This window comes from Coptis chinensis, chromosome 4 (assembly GCF_015680905.1).
Source record: "Coptis chinensis isolate HL-2020 chromosome 4, ASM1568090v1, whole genome shotgun sequence".
NCBI classification, from domain to species: domain Eukaryota; kingdom Viridiplantae; phylum Streptophyta; class Magnoliopsida; order Ranunculales; family Ranunculaceae; genus Coptis; species Coptis chinensis.
Window position 1 is genome coordinate 24,815,948 of NC_141459.1, and position 19,762 is coordinate 24,835,709.

General features: G+C 37.0%; 2 long non-coding RNA genes across 2 annotated transcripts in view; one reads left to right on the forward strand and one right to left on the reverse strand.

The window, feature by feature from the left end:
* Positions 1 to 14,018, reverse strand: part of LOC147502849 (uncharacterized) — a 30,433-nt gene extending 16,415 nt beyond the window's left edge. The window contains exons 1-3 of the long non-coding RNA XR_015221818.1: positions 13,870 to 14,018; positions 11,880 to 11,984; positions 11,592 to 11,669 (exon numbers count right to left, since the gene is read on the reverse strand). This is a non-coding gene — a long non-coding RNA (uncharacterized LOC147502849). The remainder of the gene's footprint in view (positions 1 to 11,591; positions 11,670 to 11,879; positions 11,985 to 13,869) is intronic.
* Positions 14,019 to 16,936: 2,918 nt separating this feature from the next.
* LOC147502850 (uncharacterized) lies at positions 16,937 to 17,980 on the forward strand. The gene is made up of 2 exons (XR_015220069.1): positions 16,937 to 17,298; positions 17,607 to 17,980. It is a non-coding gene; the product is annotated as an uncharacterized LOC147502850 (long non-coding RNA).
* Positions 17,981 to 19,762: the final 1,782 nt, after the last annotated feature.

The following is a 19,762-nucleotide window of genomic DNA, read 5'->3' on the forward strand; positions in this document are numbered from 1 at the left end:
GTTCAGCAAAATTGCTGCTGCTGCTCTTTTGCCTGGGACTGTCATAAATATGGCCTTGGTGCTATCATGCTCTGTGATGTCCTTTAAACGAAGTTTCTTCCTTTTGCTCTGTCGGTAAATTACATTTTCTCTTGGATGAATCACATCTCGTCAATAATTTGATACTGAACATTTCAACAGCAGAATTCGGATGTCAAGTCCTAAAATGTTGGCATCTCTTTCTATTTTAAGATGCCTTGTTTCTATTCGGATGTCAAGTCCTAAAATGTTGGCATCTCTTTCTATTTTAAGTTGTCTTGTTTCTCTGAGTTAGCAATCAACCAAGCTTCCAAATCCTAATTTTTTCCACCACCTCCAAGTCTTCCAACCTAACATCTAATGTGGAATCACCTAAGACACGGTCATTAAGCAACTAAGACAATCCTTTTGTGTTTCTTGTTTAGGTTAAGAAACATTGATAATTAAATATATCATCGTCTCCAATGACCAAAAACCACTTTGGGAAAACAAAAAATGGAAATACAAAGAATATAAACACCAAAATAGTTAACTTCATAATTCATATAGAAAACCAAGTAAAAGGCTACACCACTTAAAGCAACATAGAAGTTGTAATGAACTTTCTTGGACTAAATCAACTACCTAATATCCCCTAAAGGTTCTCCTGCATTAAAGAAGACCAAAAGCATAGTAAGGATAAGTTATTAAAAAGTTAAAAACACCATAAAGTATTTTTTTTGTTTGAAATCTGATTACCTTCCTTAGATTGCTTGAAAAACTTCTTTATACACAATGTTTTGTGTATATCCTTTTGGCTCGTCATCTTCCCTTTTGATTAGAAATTTTAGCCCCTGTCTAGATGTCGTTCTCGAAACAGCAACATATAACTGCCCATGTGTGAAAATTGGACGTGGTAAATAAACACCAACATGGTTGAAAGTTTGTCCTTGACTCTTGTTTACTGTCATTGCGTAACACACTTTGATGGGGAATTGTTTCCTCTTGAAGACAAATGGCCACTTTGTGTCAGTTGGAGATAGGACAATTCTTGGAATATAGACAGGTTCACCTATGTTTGTACCTGTAATTATGAATTTGCTTATATGATTGTAAAGTTCCAAATATTTATTGGATCACGTATTTTCTTACCTGTTATAATTTTTGCTTCAATAACTTTGGATCCCATCCTTGTCACAATCAACCTAGTTCCATTGCAAAGCCCCGTACTCTGATTCAAATTCCGCATTAACATTATAGGAACACCAACTTTCAGCTCAATGTTATGGTTTGGTAATCCAGAAAACTGAAAAGTATTCAAAAATTCTATAGGAAAGAGAACGTCCTGTTCAGCAGACTTTCCTGTAAAACAACGAAGTAATAAGATAATAAAAGTTAAAAACAGTTATTTATATAACTACTTTTTTTAACGTGCTAACCTTCTATAGGACAAAGTGTGTCTGCACTCAAGTAACTCTGTAAATCTCCTGGAAGTGATGAAATAATGTATGAGTTGATTTCATCAACTGTTTCATTCTTTGGGGCCAAGATGTTTCTTTCCTTGAGGTACTTTACAGAACCGTGATTGTTTGCAAAATTTGGATAAATATTTGAAACAATATCTTTAATTGAGTCTTCTGATTCAGGAATAAGAAGATCATCTGGAATTTGTATCCATGTTGGCTCGATATCATTCTCCATAGAAATTGTTGGCAACTTTCCGTCTCCCAGATCTAAAACCCATTTGCTGAAATCTTCTATAGAGCTAGTTGTTTCTGGATCAACATTGTCACTTTTTAATCTCATGTTTTGAGTCAGATGAAAAACTTTACATTTTCCCCAGATTTTAGACTTGTCAAATAGAATTAAAAATGGCAAAATTAATAATTGTTCAAGGTTACTAAATGAATTATTTGATAAAATTAAGATTGTTTGATATATTCAAAATGGTACCTGTTTATTGAAGCGTCAACAATGTCACCTCTTTTACCCCTTGGAATAACTGGCAAAATATGTCAAGTCTCCACCCATTAAAAATGTTTTTCCCGCCAAAATATTTGTTATTTTCATCCATTATGTCTTTTAAAGTTAAATGACAACTTGAATCCGTGCCTATGAGCCATTGGAGCTTCATCCCATAAAATAAGATCTGCTTTTTGTATTAGCTTCGCAAGTTCTTCATGTTTTGAGATTTTGCATGTCGACTCTTCACTGGTAGGAATTTCAATATTGAACCTAGAATGTGTTTGTTAAGCCCCCGGTAGGAGTAGTGATGCTATTCCAGAAAAAGGCAACCGCAAGAACAATTTTACCTTCGGATCTTAGCTTTGAGATGATAGTTTTGTATAGATCGTCTTTCCGGTTCCTCCACCACCGTAAACAAAAATACACCTCCATTCTGTGAATATCTTTGCTTGGGTGACTAACTGGAATACTTCATGCCGCTTTCGAGATAAGAACTTCATGCATTCTAACGTTATTCATCACGTAGTGAACGACAATCATAGTCAAGTTCTCCTGCGATCAGTCTATTACCAGTTGGCATCTGGTCTTTCATATTTGGAAATGGGAAGTCATTGACCTTTGCTAAAGTTTTACCTCTTCTGAGCATGATTATTTCAATCTCGCATAGAGTGTAGTTCTTTATTTTCTCCTCTGATAAAATCAATGTCTGATTTCCATTGATTCTTCTATACTGAAATAACATGTCATCTCCTAGTGCCTGGTGATGTTTCTCCCATAGTTTTTCAGGAAATGATATCTCGCACATCAACATTAACGTCACAAACAGCTCTCGCAATGCTTTAGGACATAACCATCCGCTAGCTTCTTTTAGTGCATCATCCCACTCTTTGTCATCATCGAGCAAACCTAGTGCACGGCGGTAAAAATTTAATTGAACAATTAAATATGTATAGTTTAAAATTAAAATTCAGCATATATTAACCCGGGGAGTTTTTCAAAATAGACAACAGGAAAAAACAAATCTAAGTGTGTATGTGTTTCCTAAGTTTATTTGTAAAAGTTTTAGGAGAGTCCCTTTTCTTTATTGTCGGATTAAGTATGCTCCTCCAAAAATGCTTCCACCGTCTCAACCAACCTATCCACACTCTTGAGACGAAATCTTGGCACGAAAGTCTCTACGCTTGGGTCTCTGTATTGAATTTCAAAGTTCAATAATCTCCAACATGCTTCAGAAGCAGAAAGATAACGACAATCAAGAAAACGTCCAACTTCGTCCACATCTCGAATGATTTGCTTCCCCGTGTCTACATCTGTTGCGACATTCTCAACAATAAAAGCAGTGGCTCTATCTTTGCCCTTGTTAATATATTTGAAAAGATACTTTATCGACCTTGCCTTATTACAATGCTCAATATTTATGTGTGCTTGAAATTTAACACACAAATCGACATTATGTGGTATTACCCACCTATCGTCCAGTTCCTCGATCTTATCAAACACTTTAATTGAGGACTTTACCGTTGTTTCTTCTTCTCATATAAACGGTGAAGTCATTGTGATCAATTGTAGTATCATCGCTGAAAGCCTTCTCGGATAGTGTTTAGAACATTTATTTTCCAACATACATGGTGAGCTTGGATTTTTATCTCCGCAGGGTCCGTGTATCATAAACTGTGTAACTGCTGCATATGCAACTTTATCTTCTGGGTCAGGAAGCTCGGCTGATATTAACTTATTTATCTGAGCAGGAGTTTTGGGCTTGGAACCATTATCCAAGAAAAGCAATATATGAGCATGAGGTAATCCTCTTTTCTGAAACTCTATTGTGTATATTGCTGCAAAAACAAAGAAAAGACAATAAAAGAATATAAGGTAAGCTTTTCGTATAAGAAAAGATCATTAAATCAAATAGGGCATTAACTACCAAATTATGCAAAAAAACATTTTTTTTGGAAACTATAAGAAAGTATGGATTTTAGTATAGCATCTATTTTGAGTATGATACTGCAAAATAAGTCCTAGGCAAAATGGACAACTCTCATATTTCAGCTTTCAATAGATACACTAAAGAGCCTTTACGTTAGGGAAATATCCCTTAACAATCACAGTTGTCCTACTCAGATGCAATCTATGGCAGAAGACATGCTTTCAGGACATTATTTTACTGTTCCAGAAAGATTAAGGAAAGTATGGATTTTAGTATAGCATCTATTTTGAGTATGATACTACAAAGTAAGTCCTAGGCAAAATGGACAACTCTCATATTTCAGCTTTCAATAGATACACTAAAGAGCCTTTACGTTAGGGAAATATCCCTTAACAATCACAGTTGTCCTGCTTAGATGCAATCTATGGCAGAAGACATGCTTTCAGGACATTATTTTACTGTTCCAGAAAGATTGAAAGCTACTCGTCCAATTCCAAATCCGGTCGGGTTCAAATAACTAACTTGGCCATGTTAAAGTTAAAAGATTAAAATCTTTATCTCAAGTATAATGTACAATTCAAATTTTCAGCTATAACTACTTCTTATTTTATTTTTATTTAATTGTTACAGGATTTGGCCACTGCCTTTATTCAGGTTCTTGGTAATGAGAAAGCAAGCAATCAAATTTTCAATATCTCTAGAGATAAATATGTCACGTTTGATGGGTTAGCAAAGGCGTGTGCTAAGGTAATTATAGCAGAGAATATAAAAGAACTCAACAAATGTTGTTCATTTGTTCAGGTTGAAGATTTTTCTTTTTCCCTTATTTGATTCCACTGTTCACTATAATCCTAAGGAATTTGATTTTGGTAAAAATAAGGCATTCCCATTTCATGACCAGGTAAATACAAACTAAATCCACTATAACATTTCCTAAATTATGGCAACAAACATTGCAAAGAACATGTGCAACAGGTAAAAAGTAAAAAAGAAATAAAGAAAACATTGTACTGTTTTGTGTTTGGTTGGTGTGTGTGTGTGTGGCGCTACATGAATGCTAAGTCCATGGTTATTTATGTTGTTTTCTATGCTAAGTCGGGATAGTACAGGAGCTTGACTAAATGTGTTTGAGTTAGGACATATTTATTGTTTAACTTTTCAAAAGTAGGGTCATTGACATTTAAAACTTACGTGAAAACATTTAAATATAAAGACTGACCTGCCCAAGCTTTACCAAAATGTTTACGCCGTTGCAAATCAGTCATTAACTCGTGTAGTTTTATTTCAAATACCCGAGCAACAATATCAGGGGCATCTTCAGGTTTTAGTCCCTTAGAAACCTTGTCCAATGCTATTTGAATTTCAGGCCACTTGGGGTTGCAAGTAAATGTGGTGAAAATGTCAGGAGTTCCAGCCCATATGGAAATGGCTATGGCATCCTGATAATTTTGTACCATATATCTTGGACCACCTGTAAAAGACGATGGTAAAACTAATCATTTATCATTATAAATTAATTTTTAAAACTTGTAAGTGAGTTTTAGGGATTTCAATAGACTTAATTACCTATAAAAGATGACGGTAAAACTAATCGCCTACCAACAGATGCAGGTTTAGAGTCCCCAGAAACAACAGCATCAACCAAACCTTGGTACAATTATGCACGTATAGTATGTTGGTTATTTCTAACCCATGAAAGCCTCATCTCCTCAACAGCAGTGTATGCATCTACCCAAAACTGTAACTTCAATCGTTTACTTTTGAATATTGTTAGCCCTTCATTTTCTCTCATTTGCATTCTAAATGCATAGTACTCTCTCATGGTAACATGTTGTCTTTTACCCACTTTACTACCATTTCTGTACTTGGTTTCAGGCACATATCCATCTGCTCCGTCAGGAAATAAGAGAGGGTATTGCATTGACATAAAACTTGGAAAAGTTTCATCAATTCTCTTTAAGCCGTATTCTTTTTTGTCAACAATAATGTCACGGTGACCTTGAGATTCATCTCCATTACCAACAATGAGAGCAGCTACCTCATTAGAAGTTGGTAAGTTGTAGAGCCTTCCATCGCTTACTCTTACGCTAATGAGTCTTATACTAACATCAGCGGTTTCAGATTCTTCAAAACGATCTCTCGCCATTCTGTAAGTCTCAGCTATTCTGTTGTTTTCATTTAACATGCTAATGAGTCCTACTATAATGTTTGGATCCAACGGTTTCTTCTTTTCAATCTTCTTACTAAAAGAGTTCAATCTGTTTTGCACCGTTACACTGTATCATATATGTATAACTGCCTAAATTTAGGAGTCCGGCCCGACACAAAGGGAAAAACCAAATTAACTTCGTAAAAGAACATGTAAAAACAAAATAATTCACGAAAATTCAAATGGCTAATTATTTGCTCCATTTTTCATTGAAGAAAATCATATCTACGTAAAAATGTAATATCCTAGCCAATAAAAAAAAAAAATCTAATATCCTAATATCTAAGAATCTAATATTTTGAAATATTTTCAAGAGGGTATTATAGTTCATTGGCTGTATCATATATGTATAATTGCCCAAATTTAGGAGGTGTACACGGAATTGGTAGCGGGAACCAATTTTGTGGTGATTTTGTCCACGATCTTAAAACATATGGTCCCTTACCATTGTTTATTTTTTTATCAACCACTCCCCAGTTGATGTGAAAGCAAACATCGAAGTTATCGCTCATGTTTTCTCTGTAATTTGTAGACATTGAACCACCTTCGAATCTAGTAGCCGGTTTAGGAATGGAGGTGCATCAGCTAAAAGAGGAAGTTGAACTTTTCCATGGAGGCAGCATATTCCAAACTTTGGTTTCTTGGTCTGCTTTGTTCTACCAACCCTTTCTTCATACTAAAGTATTGCTCCACAAAACGAACACATAGACTTTGGCTCTCCAAACGAACACAAACATATAAATTTCTTTAGGAATTTTTATCATAATACAAAATTAAAATATATGGAAAATTTTACTTTTATGTTCAGTTTCATTTGATATGTCTTCTTCATCACCATCTGATTCACTACTCATCATTTGTGAATAATAATCTTCATCTAATGATACAGACTCATTAAACTCAGCAACAACGGATTTTTTCCTCTTCTTATTCAGGTCAGCTCTTTTTTGTTTGGAAATTGTTTTCATTAATTCATTTCTTTCCTGATTTTGCATACACTCAACACCAAGAGGCCTTTTCCTTTTTTCCGCTAAATAACTCATTCAATTAGATCGATTAAGTTTACATTCTACTTTGCTTAAAACTGGATAAGTGCCTGCAAAATCAATCAATTAGTGTTTTTCTACCGCAATATTTGTGCTAGTGTACAACATAACTCAACAAAGAGGAGAGGGTATATGAACTGATATCATGAGGTATTGGGTACCATGACAACTTCACAACCACAGAGAAAAGTCTACTTGAAAGAGTGGAGGTGTAGGTCTTTTTAACCACAACCACAGAGAACAGAATATACCTCATAAAAACGCAAAGATTTGGTATACTGTATAGCATAATAATTATTATAAAATCATTCCATTTCCAATTCAGTTGATTTAAACTTAAAACTTTCATACCGGAAAACTAAATAAAAATAAAATAAAACAATCTAATAGTTTATACTGAAAAAATAGCAAGCACTGTCTTTCTGACATTTACTTTCATAATATATTATTAGTTGTGATTATTATTGTTATTATCAGTGTGTGTGCTTATCCAAAGACTTCAAGGTTTTTCAGACTCAAAAGGCAACAACATGTTAAATTCTAGGCATGTTTGTGCTTGAAATACCTTCTTCACTGCATACCTTTCCCCACGGAGTGAAATATAGGTATTAAGATTGAAACAATACCTATTTTTTCCTTTGATTTTATTCTTGTCCTTCTTGTCGCTCTAAGTTTTGCTCTATTTTTGATGCTCTACCAATTGGTTGAAGCACGCTTTGGTGTTCCTTTTGATACCATTGAAGCTATACAATTGAGAGTTTTTAGAAAGTTGAGTTTGATATAAGAAGTTGAGTTTTTGGTTTAGTAGGTTTTAGGAATTCAAAATCTAACTTCGGTTTGCTAGGTTTGACAGTTTTAAGAAATAAGAAGTGGAGTTTTTGGTTTATTAGGTTTTAGGAATTTTGTTTTATTAGGATTCGTAGAGTTTTAAAAAATAAGAAGTTAAGTTTGTACGTGTGTTTTGGAACCTGTAATAATTGATATAAACATGCAATGTCATATAGTCGTTACTGATTGATTCTTTTAAGAAATAAAAAGTGGAGTTTTTGGTTTATTAGGTTTTAGGAATTTTGTTTTATTAGGATTCGTAGAGTTTTAAAAAATAAGAAGTTAAGTTTGTACGTGTGTTTTGGAACCTGTAATAATTGATATAAACATGCAATGTCATATAGTCGTTACTGATTGATTCAATTGAATACTATTCTGTTATTTGGACATGCGTAGCTAATTAGCTCTAATCAAATAGGAAAGAAGGAGCTATTTTGATGAACCCCAAAGGGTGAATTTGGCATGTGAGCGAACCTTGCTTCAAGATATTGATGATGCAAAGGTAATGGAGGTTATCCTTGAACTTAATGTATGTATTGTGGAATTTGAGAACGGAAAAAAAGTGTTGAATTTATGCACATTATACATTTCCTATGAACTATATTTGGACTTTTTAAGCATAAAAAACATAGATAATCGGACTTGCTATCTTTGAAAGATCTGCTTTGTTCTCCTTACGCCTACCAAAGAACTATTGTGTGATGTTCATACTAATTATCTTAACATTAAGATACTGGCGTGTTAGTATGAATAGCGGCATAGGTTGATTTGTCCCGCATCCATCGGTTGATATTTGTTCCTTTTGACCCACCTTTCCCCGGAGTGTCGTAGTTGGTCTTGCGTGTTTTTATTCATCTAGTCGGCGTGAAGATCCAATTGGTTTGTAGATTCTACAATACCTTGTGACAGATATGATGCTTGACCACTCTCTGCTTTTGGTTAAATAGATGTGACAATTGACTATAACCAAATACCTGTAATTTGCTACTCTGCGTTTTGAAATGTTAGTTTAACTTATCACCATGATTACCTTTTAAGTCTTATTGGGGTATGGGGTCATAAGGTGATGTTCCGTTTCGGGATGATGATGAGGCGATCAGAATAGGCGGTAAATGAGATCCCCGTATTGCACTATTTCTAGGTTGCACATACCACAATAATTTATTGTAGGAACGAATGTTTGAGATCACCGAAATATTATGTATTGTTTTCTCGGTCGAATCAAAAACTTCCGATAACTCATGGGTTCTCGCCACATCAACATCCCATATAATTTGGGTGGTCCGGTTGACATCATTCCTTTAAATTTATCACTCGTCTTCAAGATTAGAAATTATCAATTTTTTGGAGCATATAAGCTTCCTTAAATGAAAGGGACATTGATTTAGACTTTCTCATAAAGGTCCTTTTGGTGCATAAAAATTCATTGGGGTACTCTATGATTTTGAATCAAGGTTAAAACCTTATGGGCCTTGTTGTGTGAAATTGAGGTTATGGCCTTGTATGTTGAGATCCCTAGGCCTCGGGGAACATTCTTTGAGTACAAAACCGTGAGACTCTCCATATCCCGGCCTTGATGCTTTTTTTTTATCTTTTTATGCACTTGCTTTTTGATTTGTCCAATAGTCGGACATTTTTTTTTGCCGTATCTGCAGATAGCTCTATTTGTTTCTTCCAGCGATGCCATACTGACCAGGGCTTCTGACATTTCTCAAGAGTGTAAGTCGTGGGAACATCAAAAAGATGAGAGCCAACCTTGCCAAGGTATGTGTTTTGTGGGAGTGCTTGATCTTTCATGTTAATTGGTGGGATTTCTGCTTTCCCATTGTACAGAACAACTCCACTTTGTACGTGGAAAAGCTGAACCAACAAAGTCGTGGCATTCACATTTTTATTATTAATTTGGAAGTGTATTTTGTGCTCTTTCTGTATAAGCCGGTTCAGATGGGATGGCTTTAATTTAGACCAAACTTTACCGATTAGATATGTTCTCAAATTTTCGATACTCGGGGCTCCTACTAACCCTGAAGTCGAAACACTGTCTGAGGAGCCATGGGACCCTTGAGACATTCATCTCTGTCTGTCTCCCACACATTCTTTACAGACTTGTTTTGTTAATTTCTCAACTCTCTTCTCTGGCAGAGTCCACCTACTTTCAATGGAGCAAGACATAGGCGGACTTCATGTAAATAAAGCGTATGAGATCCCGGTATTGATATATTTAAATAAGGTAGTATCGGGTTGTTGGTTCTATTTGTGAAGTGCTTTAGCTGAGGCAACTTTTTCCTCAAGACTACAATTAGCTTCCATCTCCAAATATAAACCTTCCAAAGATTGAATATATCTGGTCCATATTTGTATGTTTTCTCGTCTTCTACTGAAAATACATTGACTCGATTCTTAACCTCTATCCGGCTTTGGCGGGAACTTTCTTAACACCTACGCCCGCATTAATCTCCTTACTTTGGCGACCTCACCCCAGTTACTGTTGATGCAAGGATGTTGCCGAGTAACACATGAGATGCTGAATCGGACGGATCCAGTTTCCATACACTATCTGTTGCGCTTTGCAACCTCTACATCCCCTGGGTTTCGACATGCTGCAAAGCGAGTTTTAAACACCACAATGTCGATCAAATAACATTTGACTCATAAAGTTCTCAACTTCCTTCGGACTCCCGACGGGCAAGCATGTCAACCACACAACAACGGTGTTCCCTTGTAGGTCTAATCCCATAGTCGGACTCCATGATTTTGTAGTAATTGCACCCTTCCTCTACCAATCCAACATGGCTGCAAGCGGAGAGAACCCCAACAAAGGTGACATTGTTTGGCTTGATACCCGCACTTCTCATTGTTTCAAAAAGTTTGAGAGCTTCCTCCCCATAGCCAACTGCGCATACCTCACAATCAAAGTACTCCAAGAGACGTCGGGGATGAGTCATTGATTCAAAATATTTGCAAGCATCCGCTAACCCGAAATTAATGCGCATCAAATCCGCTTTTAATCCATTGCCGGTGTTATATGATCAATCTTATATTCAGAAGTATGCATTAGTTTTAGGAATCAGCAAGTGTCATTGGGCTGTGGACGTGCAGACATCTTTGTTAGAATTGCATTCCAAGAAACTGAATCCAGATTGCTAGTCATCTCGTCAAAGATATTGAATGCAGCAGAGAGATCCAAACAGTTTGTGTACATGGTAATGAGAGTGTTGCATACAGTGACATCAACGTCCAGACCCATCTTAAGAGCATATGCATGAACCTGTTTGCCTTGATATAATGAAGCAAAAGTAGTGAAAGAACATAGCAGACAACGGATGGTGATCTCTTCTGGCAAACTTTGATCTCTTCATCCTCGTTTAGTATTTTAAGAATTTGGTTTAGTAGTTTTTAGGACTTTTATTTTATTAGGATTCGTTTTAAAAGAGAATAGGAGAATCAAATAAATAAAGAATAAAAGAAGGAGAAAGTAGCAAATCTAGGGAGGTCAAACTAATATATAGAGTTGCCTATTCTTTAGGAGTGAATGAGAATGCACGGTTTGGAAAATAGAATCATATGGTGAGGAGAGAGGTAAGGTGCAAGCTTTTATATATATATATAGATGAGTCACCTTTCATGGTATGTGAAAAGATTCTAAGGTGTCCACTGTAACCACTCAATCTGGGAGATCTCATGGTATGTGAATAAACTGAAATGAAAACAGAGGATGTTCATCAATGAGCAATCATGGCATACTGCAGTCAGTACTATTTAACTTAACCATCCTAATCAAGCTCTATGAAATGCAATTTTATCTTATCAATTTCAATGAAAAGTTTATCAAATCAAACAATAACCCATATGCATATATAATCTTTATAAATCAAAGACATAATAACCCTTAAACAACAAAACATACCCCTTGAAGTTATCTTACTTCTGTTTGCTGAATTTGCTACCACAACAATGGATGACAGCTTTGAAAGCTCCACATAAAAGGGAATCAGAGAATGTCTGAGGAAGCCTGTTCCAAGATCAACAAAGCATTTTACAAAGCGAAAGAAGAGATCCACATAACAATTGATATTAGAAGCATTCGAATTTAAAACAGATTTACAGAAATAATGTATAACTGAGTTCAAATTGAAAAACGAAATGAGAACCTACGGTTTCTTCAGCCATATGTAAGAATACAAATTCAGAAACCGCAACAAAGAACAAATAAAAGTGAGCTAATCCACAGAAATTACAAGTAACCAAAAGACGAAGTGAAAAGAATAAGAGGAGCATATCCTTTTCAGAGAAAGAAACAAAAAGGCAATTCAATTCATTCAACAGGTTGAAAACTTGGAGAATGATGAGAGCAAGCTAAAGTTGAAAAAAGTGATCTTTAGTGAAACTGAAGCCTCAATGAAAGCTGTTAAAGGAAAATATCAAAGCCTAAGACGAAACCGTATAAAACAATAGGATTGAAGAAACTTACCAGAAACAGAATCATTGCACAAAAGCCTGAATAAAGGAATATTTCATCTCACACTTTTTTTTTTCCTTATAAAACTTGGTGCAATTACAGTAACATGAATTCACACTTAATAACTAAATTTGGTTAAAATCAAATGAATGAAGAAAACAAGCCGGCAACTAATCACACAAACGTCACGCAACCAGTAAGATAACTCAAATGGAGGCATGCAAAAGTAATTTTCTGTAAAGAGAACAAGAAAGCCTAGGGGAACACAAACTATTGCCGTGAATCAGACGGGGGGTAAACATGTTTGCACACTTTGGGCTCAAATGTATATCATTCATGGAAGGCACGGAGAATCAGATTAAATATGGATACCAAGGCACAAACTAAGACTGTACTTCCCACATTCTGAACTCTAAACTCCCCAACAATGAGGCAATCCCAGGCATAGAGCTCATAATAGATAGGTCTGCCACACCCTCTCTCTTTCTCAATTATATTTTGATTCTTGAGTGCCCACATGTTCCCATCTGAATATTAAAAAAAACATGTGCCTTATGATTCCTACAAGAATGATAGTGCTGAGATGAGCAGAATCATTACTGAACTATGAAATTAAGCTTGTCCTAATTCTTAAGTTAAGTTGGTTGATGACTGGTGACTGGTGTCTGGTGAGAACAGGTATGCCTAGTCACTCTCACTTAACTACTTCGAGTTTAGCTGTTTAGGTTAAACCGCTTTAGGGACTTTTGGGCCAAGCACCTAACACTCTTGAAAATACTGCTTGCTGCGCAAATAGAGGCATTAGTGTTCGTTGGGTTACACTGAAGTTAGGTATTGTGCACTGCTCTGATACAAACACTACCAATTGCATCTAACTTCTCGCATAAAATTATCACTTCTCGCATAAAACAGGACTTCGTTGGCTAAACAGGACTTTGTTTAGCCAAACAGGACTTCGAATAGAGGTATTTGTTGGCTAAACAGGACTTCGTTTACAATTGCATCTAACTTCTCGCATAAAATTATCACATTATGCTGCATCACAATCCACAAGCGATCATCCCTCACTAGTCACCAATGCTTTAAGAAAATTTGAATCTAATTGGCCATGCATATTTTAGTGGATACAAATCTACTGATTGTTACTGACGTTCTCCTACAACACAATCCCACTTGAAAGAGAAGAAGAAAAATTAGGCAGCCAACAAAAACACCAACCACCGGATCAAAGAAGAGGAATTAGACAAAATATGGGCTGTGGACACTAACTAAAACAACCACTAACTAAACATCCATTTCTAAGACACTAACTAAACTAACTAAACAACCCATTTCTTGCAAAATATCGCTAAGAAAGGAATGAAAAAAACGGAATTCATCCATTTCTTGCAATGTCGATAATCAGGACTAGTTAATTAAGAAAATGAAATATTATTACCTCAAAACGGACTTCCAAACTCCTTGTTTTCTTCTTCTTCTTCTTCTTCTTCTTTCTTTGATTGACTGCGAAAATCAGGGAATTTGATTTTGAGGAGTGCGAAAATTAGGGATATTGAAATAATGCGGCGGTGAGAGAGAGAGAGAGAAAAAAAAAATTATGTTTTATATTTCGATATTTTTGGTTTCTCTCTGTTCGCGAAATTTTTAAGTTTGTAACACTTCTCCAACGCTTTTTAAGGGTTGGCAATTAATTCCGGAAATTCACCCAAATAAAACAACGCTTTACAACATTACCAACGCTTACTTACTAACGCTAAATAAGCGTTGCAAATCAAAAAAGGTGCGTGTTGCAAATATCCTATCATGGTGTAGTGTACCCTCCTTCCTCCTATAAGATTCAAGGTCATTTTCATATTCGAAATCCACCACAACCATTACAATATGACAGCCACAAAATAAGCTAAAAGATAGATGACAATGAAACTTAATTAGGATGACAAGTACAAAAGGTATGAACTGAAGACAGATCCCCCCAACTGAAGAACAATAAATAGCCTAAAAGAAATAGAAAATGGTACAGGGAATGGGTTGGTCTTGAGTTGACATGACCAGGAATTAGAATTCAGTTGTAGTCCTTTCAGAACAAAGAGGAGTGGAGGAGAGAGATCTTTTGTGCATTCAGTAGATACAAACTGAGAAAAAGGATAGTTTACTATTTGCATTGGAATAGTAAAGGTTAGCTAAAACCACTTTGACACTGTACACGTCCAAAAAGTGATTAAAATCTTCTTACCTTGGTCAACTGGTGGCTTTGGCAAAAATAAATAGTCAACATCCAGTTATTTAATTTTCCCTTGATTTTTTGACATGAAGTCAATACTTTTACAAGTTCAGCACATAGGCATGGTCCACAATCACTTCCTAAAACCAAGGCCCAAAATATTGCTGATATATTCGATATATCTCGGTAAATTGGTACACCGATATCGATATTTCCGACATATATCTACCGAATATTGAATCCTTTTTTTTCCAATATATATCGGAATTTCCGATATGAAACTTTATATTGCCGATATATATCGATTATATATCGATTGACTTTTTGACCATTTTAAAATATAAATCCGATATTTCCAATATATCCGATATTTCCGATATATCTGATATTTCCGATATTTTAAATAGTTTGGACTAGTTACCAAAAAAAAATAGATATATCCGATATATATCAATTTTTAGGTACACCGATATATTCATCGATATCGATATTTTGGGCCTTGCCTAAAACTAGGTTTTGCTTCTTTAACATTGCACATGTTCATTTGATCTTACCTTGCCAAAAGGACCATAGGCTGAAATGTTGCTTTCGTCCATCTTGAGTTTCGTTTCATGAACTTCGACTCTATTGAAATGAAAATCTATGTAATAATTTACTTTCAGGAGTATATATGGACAATGATTCAACAAACTAAACTCTTAATACAAATTCAAAGGAAGGCATTAGGAATACAAGACTAGCTTCAGTATAACATTGTAAGTTTGTAACGAGTCTACGGGTCTACCCTAAAAATACCTTGATGCACACATTCTATAATTTCATTACACACACAAGGCACACTAAACGCAGCCTCCGCCGCCGCCGCCTCCACCACCATCACATCCACCACCACCTCTTCTGCCTCCTCCTCCACCGCCGCTGGCACCTCCTCCATCGCCTCCACCGCCTCCATCTTCTATATCACCCCCGATATTCCCACCACCACCCCCGCTATTTCGACCATTTCTGTTTTCATCAGTGGCAAGGCGACAGATAAAACTGATCATAAAAAGAAGAAGGAACACAAGTCCTACAATGGCTAGAAGGACTAGAGGGTTCGGGTTATCCATGAAGAAGCCCAGGAAAAAGAAGATAAATGGGGATGTTTTTTATGTTGGGAAAAACACTATTGGATCAAATGCTCAACCAGTATAGGGAGTTGTTGAAGTATGTAGTGTCGGTCTCACACATTCTATAAGTGTGAGACCGTACCTTATTTAGCTTGTTGCTATTTAGGTTATTCCATCTCTAGTATAAATATATGCATTGTAGGTTAGGGTAAATATACTCTAAACCCTACATTCTTCTTGTGCCTCCATCCTTTCTTCTTCTTCTTCTTCTACACACTCAATCCCTTTAACCTAACAAGCTAACCACCATATGTATCTCCTAACATAAATAACATGGTATCGGAGCCGACTCTGTTTAGAGAATGCTAGGAGAGAGATCCCTCGGTTCAAGGTTCCAGTTTTAGTATTAGTTGGTGTCTTAGTATTGTTTAAACTTCCGATCTCTCGGTATTGATAAAGAGGAGACGTCATCTCGCATGCAGTTTTGCGATTTAAGTATTCGTTTTCATCAAGTGAGTTTTCTTCTCTTTACAATGACTGATGTTGTTCCAAAATCCGATGAATTGATATCGTCTGTTTTTCTCTGTTGGTATGACCTCTCATCAAATTGGAGGGTGTTGCCAATTACCTTCAATGGGCGGGCGATTCTTGTTTATCTTACTGGAAAAGGTAAGGAAAATCATTTGACAGATCCCCCAGATGATAAAGGAAAGACAACCTGGACAAAAGATGACGCATTGGTTAAGAATTTCCTGTGGAATACTATGGAGAAAGATGTTTGTAATACTGTGCAGTTTTTTAAAACCTCGAAGGAGATTTGGGAGTATCTACAAGAATCATACTCTCAATCTCAGAATACTTCTCGTATCTTTCAGTTGTATGAGAACATCTTTGATCTCACTCAAGGAGATATGTCTATCTCTGAATATTACAATTCTCTTCGTAGCAAGTGGGAAGAACTGAATATATATCACCCACTTACTACAGACATAAATCAGTTGAAGAAACAAAGGGAGGAATTTTGAGTCTCCAAATTCCTATCTGGGCTACGTCCCGAGTTTGCTAATGTGAAAGCCCAAGTTCAAGCTGAATCTAAGCTCCCTACTCTGTCTGAGGCTTACTCTCCGTTTGTCTCGTATTAGCACCTCCTCCAAGGCACAATGACACGTTGCGGCTTTATTGATCCCTCCAAGCAGTAATAACAACCCCTCTTCTGGTCGTGGTAATGGCAGTAGAGGAGGTAGAGGGGGTCGTGGTCGTGGGGGTGGTCGTACCCAAGGGAGTGGCCGTGGTCGTGGTATTGGCAGTTTTGAGCCTTGTGAGCATTGTGGGCGCACAAATCATAGTGCTGATTTTTGTTGGGATATAACAGGACGCCCACCTTTGCACAAAGCCAACAATGCCACAGTAGTTGATCAGAAAGTGACTGATTTTCAACGAGTTCAAGAAGACTTTGCAGCCCTGATGAAGCGGATACAAGCTATTCCCAGTTCATCAAGTTTGTCCGACTACCCCACTGCGACCCTAGCCGATTCAGGTAAAACATGTCTTCATACAAGTGGTAACAACTCTTGGGTTATTGACTCAGGAGCTTCTGATCATATGACAGGTAATCCCCAGTTGTTTTCTAGTCTTGCGTATACTCACACACCATCATATGTCACATTAGCAAATGGGGCTAAGGCTAGTATTCTTGGTCGGGGTACTATTCAGTTAACTCGTAATATATCACTTGTCTCAGTCTTGCTTATTCGAAATTTCCCCTTTAATCTATTGTCTGTTCATCGTCTCACCCAATCTCTTCACTGTAATGTCATGTTTTCTTCCACTCATGTTGTGTTTCAGGATCTACAGACAAAGACACTAGTTGGTGGGGGGTATGAGCATGGGGGCATCTATTACTTTCAAGATGATTATGGGCACTCTCACCAGAAGCAGGCTCTTACAGTCTCAGTCTCTCCTGTTTAGTGGCATAGACGTCTTGGTCATCTTCCTCTGGCTAGTTTGCGAAGTTTAGTTCCCAGTATTTCTTCTAGTATTCAGTCTTTAGGTTGTGAGGTTTGTGAGTTAGCTAAACATCGTCGTGCTACTTACAAAAATAGGTTAAATAAGTGTTCTAGTGCTCCTTTTCAGTTAGTCCATTCAGATGTCTGGGGTCCTTGTAGAACCACTGGCCTTTTTGGAGCCAAGTATTTTATTACATTTATAGATGATTTTTCTCGTGTTTGTTGGGTCTATATTATGGAAAATCGTTCTCAAGTATTCTCTGTTTTTCAAAAATTCTATGCTGAGATTACTAATCAGTATTCTGCACACATGCATGTTTTTCGAACTGATAATGCCAAAGACTATACCTCTACAATATTCCAGAGTTTTTTAGATGACCATGGAATTACACATCAAACCTCCTGTGTGGATACACCTCAACAAAATGGGGTTGCTGAGAGAAAGAACGAACCCATTCTTGAAGTCGCCCGCTGCTTAATGTTTCAAACAAATCTCCCAAAGTTTTATTGGGCAGAGGCAGTCCTTACTGCCACATACTTGATTAATCGTATGCCTTCTTCAGTATTAGGAGGCAAAACACCATACTCTGTTCTTTTTCCTAGTCAATCTTCTTTCCATCTTCCCCCTCGGATTTTTGGTTGTGTCTGCTTTGTTCATAATCTTAAGCCAGGTCGTGATAAGTTAGACTCTCGTGCTATTAAGTGTGTTTTCCTTGGGTATTCACGTACACAGAAAGGGTACAAGTGTTATAGTCCTCATCTGCGCAAATCATTTGTCTGTGCTGATGTTACCTTTTTTGAAGATGTCCCGTTTTACTCTTCAGAGGGGAAGATGTCCTCTGAACCATTTGAGGATTGTGTTATGCCATCTGGTGGTGCTGGATATGATCTTGGTGAAAATGAGGGAGTGAGTGAAGAAGGGCTACCGCTTCATCGATAGCCTTCGAGGAGGCGCTGGCCCAACCTTCCTTCAGTTGCCATTCGAGTTTGAGGCGAAAGTCAACTGCTCCGCTGCCTCTCACCTCTTCCCAATAATGCGTGGATCCTATTGCCATTCCATCTGACCTTGATGTTCCGATTGCACTCTGAAAACTTGAACGTCCACCTGCCAATATGCGTCTTCCTAGTAAGTATGCTCAGTATTCTATTTCTAAGTATGTTTCCACTGATCATTTACCACCATCATCAAGTCTTTTGCTACGTCCTTGTTGTGCGTCTGTCCCGTCGAAACTAACTACTGGGGATGCTCTATCTCATCCTGGCTGGAAGCAAGCAATGGACGAGGAGTTGAGTGCCTTGTATTCTAATGACACTTGGGTTCTTACAGATCTTCCTTCTGGGAAGAAAGCGGTTGCTTGTAAGTGGGTTTTCACTATTAAGCATAATCCGGATGGTACTATTTCTCGTTTAAAGGCTCGTCTGGTTGCAAAAGGCTTTACCCAGACATATGGTATTGATTACTCCGAGACGTTTTCTCCGGTTGCAAAGCTCGCCTCTGTGCGTATTGTGATTTCTCTTGCCGTTCATCATCACTGGCCTCTGTTTCAGTTGGATGTTAAGAATGCCTTTTTACATGGCGATCTTCTGGAGGAAATCTATATGGTTCAACCTCCTGGTTTTGTTGCTCAAGGGGGGAAAGTCTATTGATTAAAGAAGTCTCTTTATGGGCTCAAGCAGTCTCCTAGAGCTTGGTTTGCGAACTTTTAGTCAGGTTTTGATGGCTAATGGAATGACTAGGTGTGAATATGATCATTCCGTGTTTTACCGAAAGACCCGCAAAGGGATTATTGTCTTAGTTGTGTATGTTGATGATATCATTGTCACGGTCGACAAGCGGGGGTATTGATCGACTTAAAGTCAATCTCAAGGCAGTTCGGACCAAAGATCTAGGAGAACTGAAGTATTTCTTAGGCATTGAAGTTACCGTTTCCTGGTGAAATTCATCTCTCACGAGAAAGTATGTATTAGACACGCTTTCGATGAAACGGTAATTTA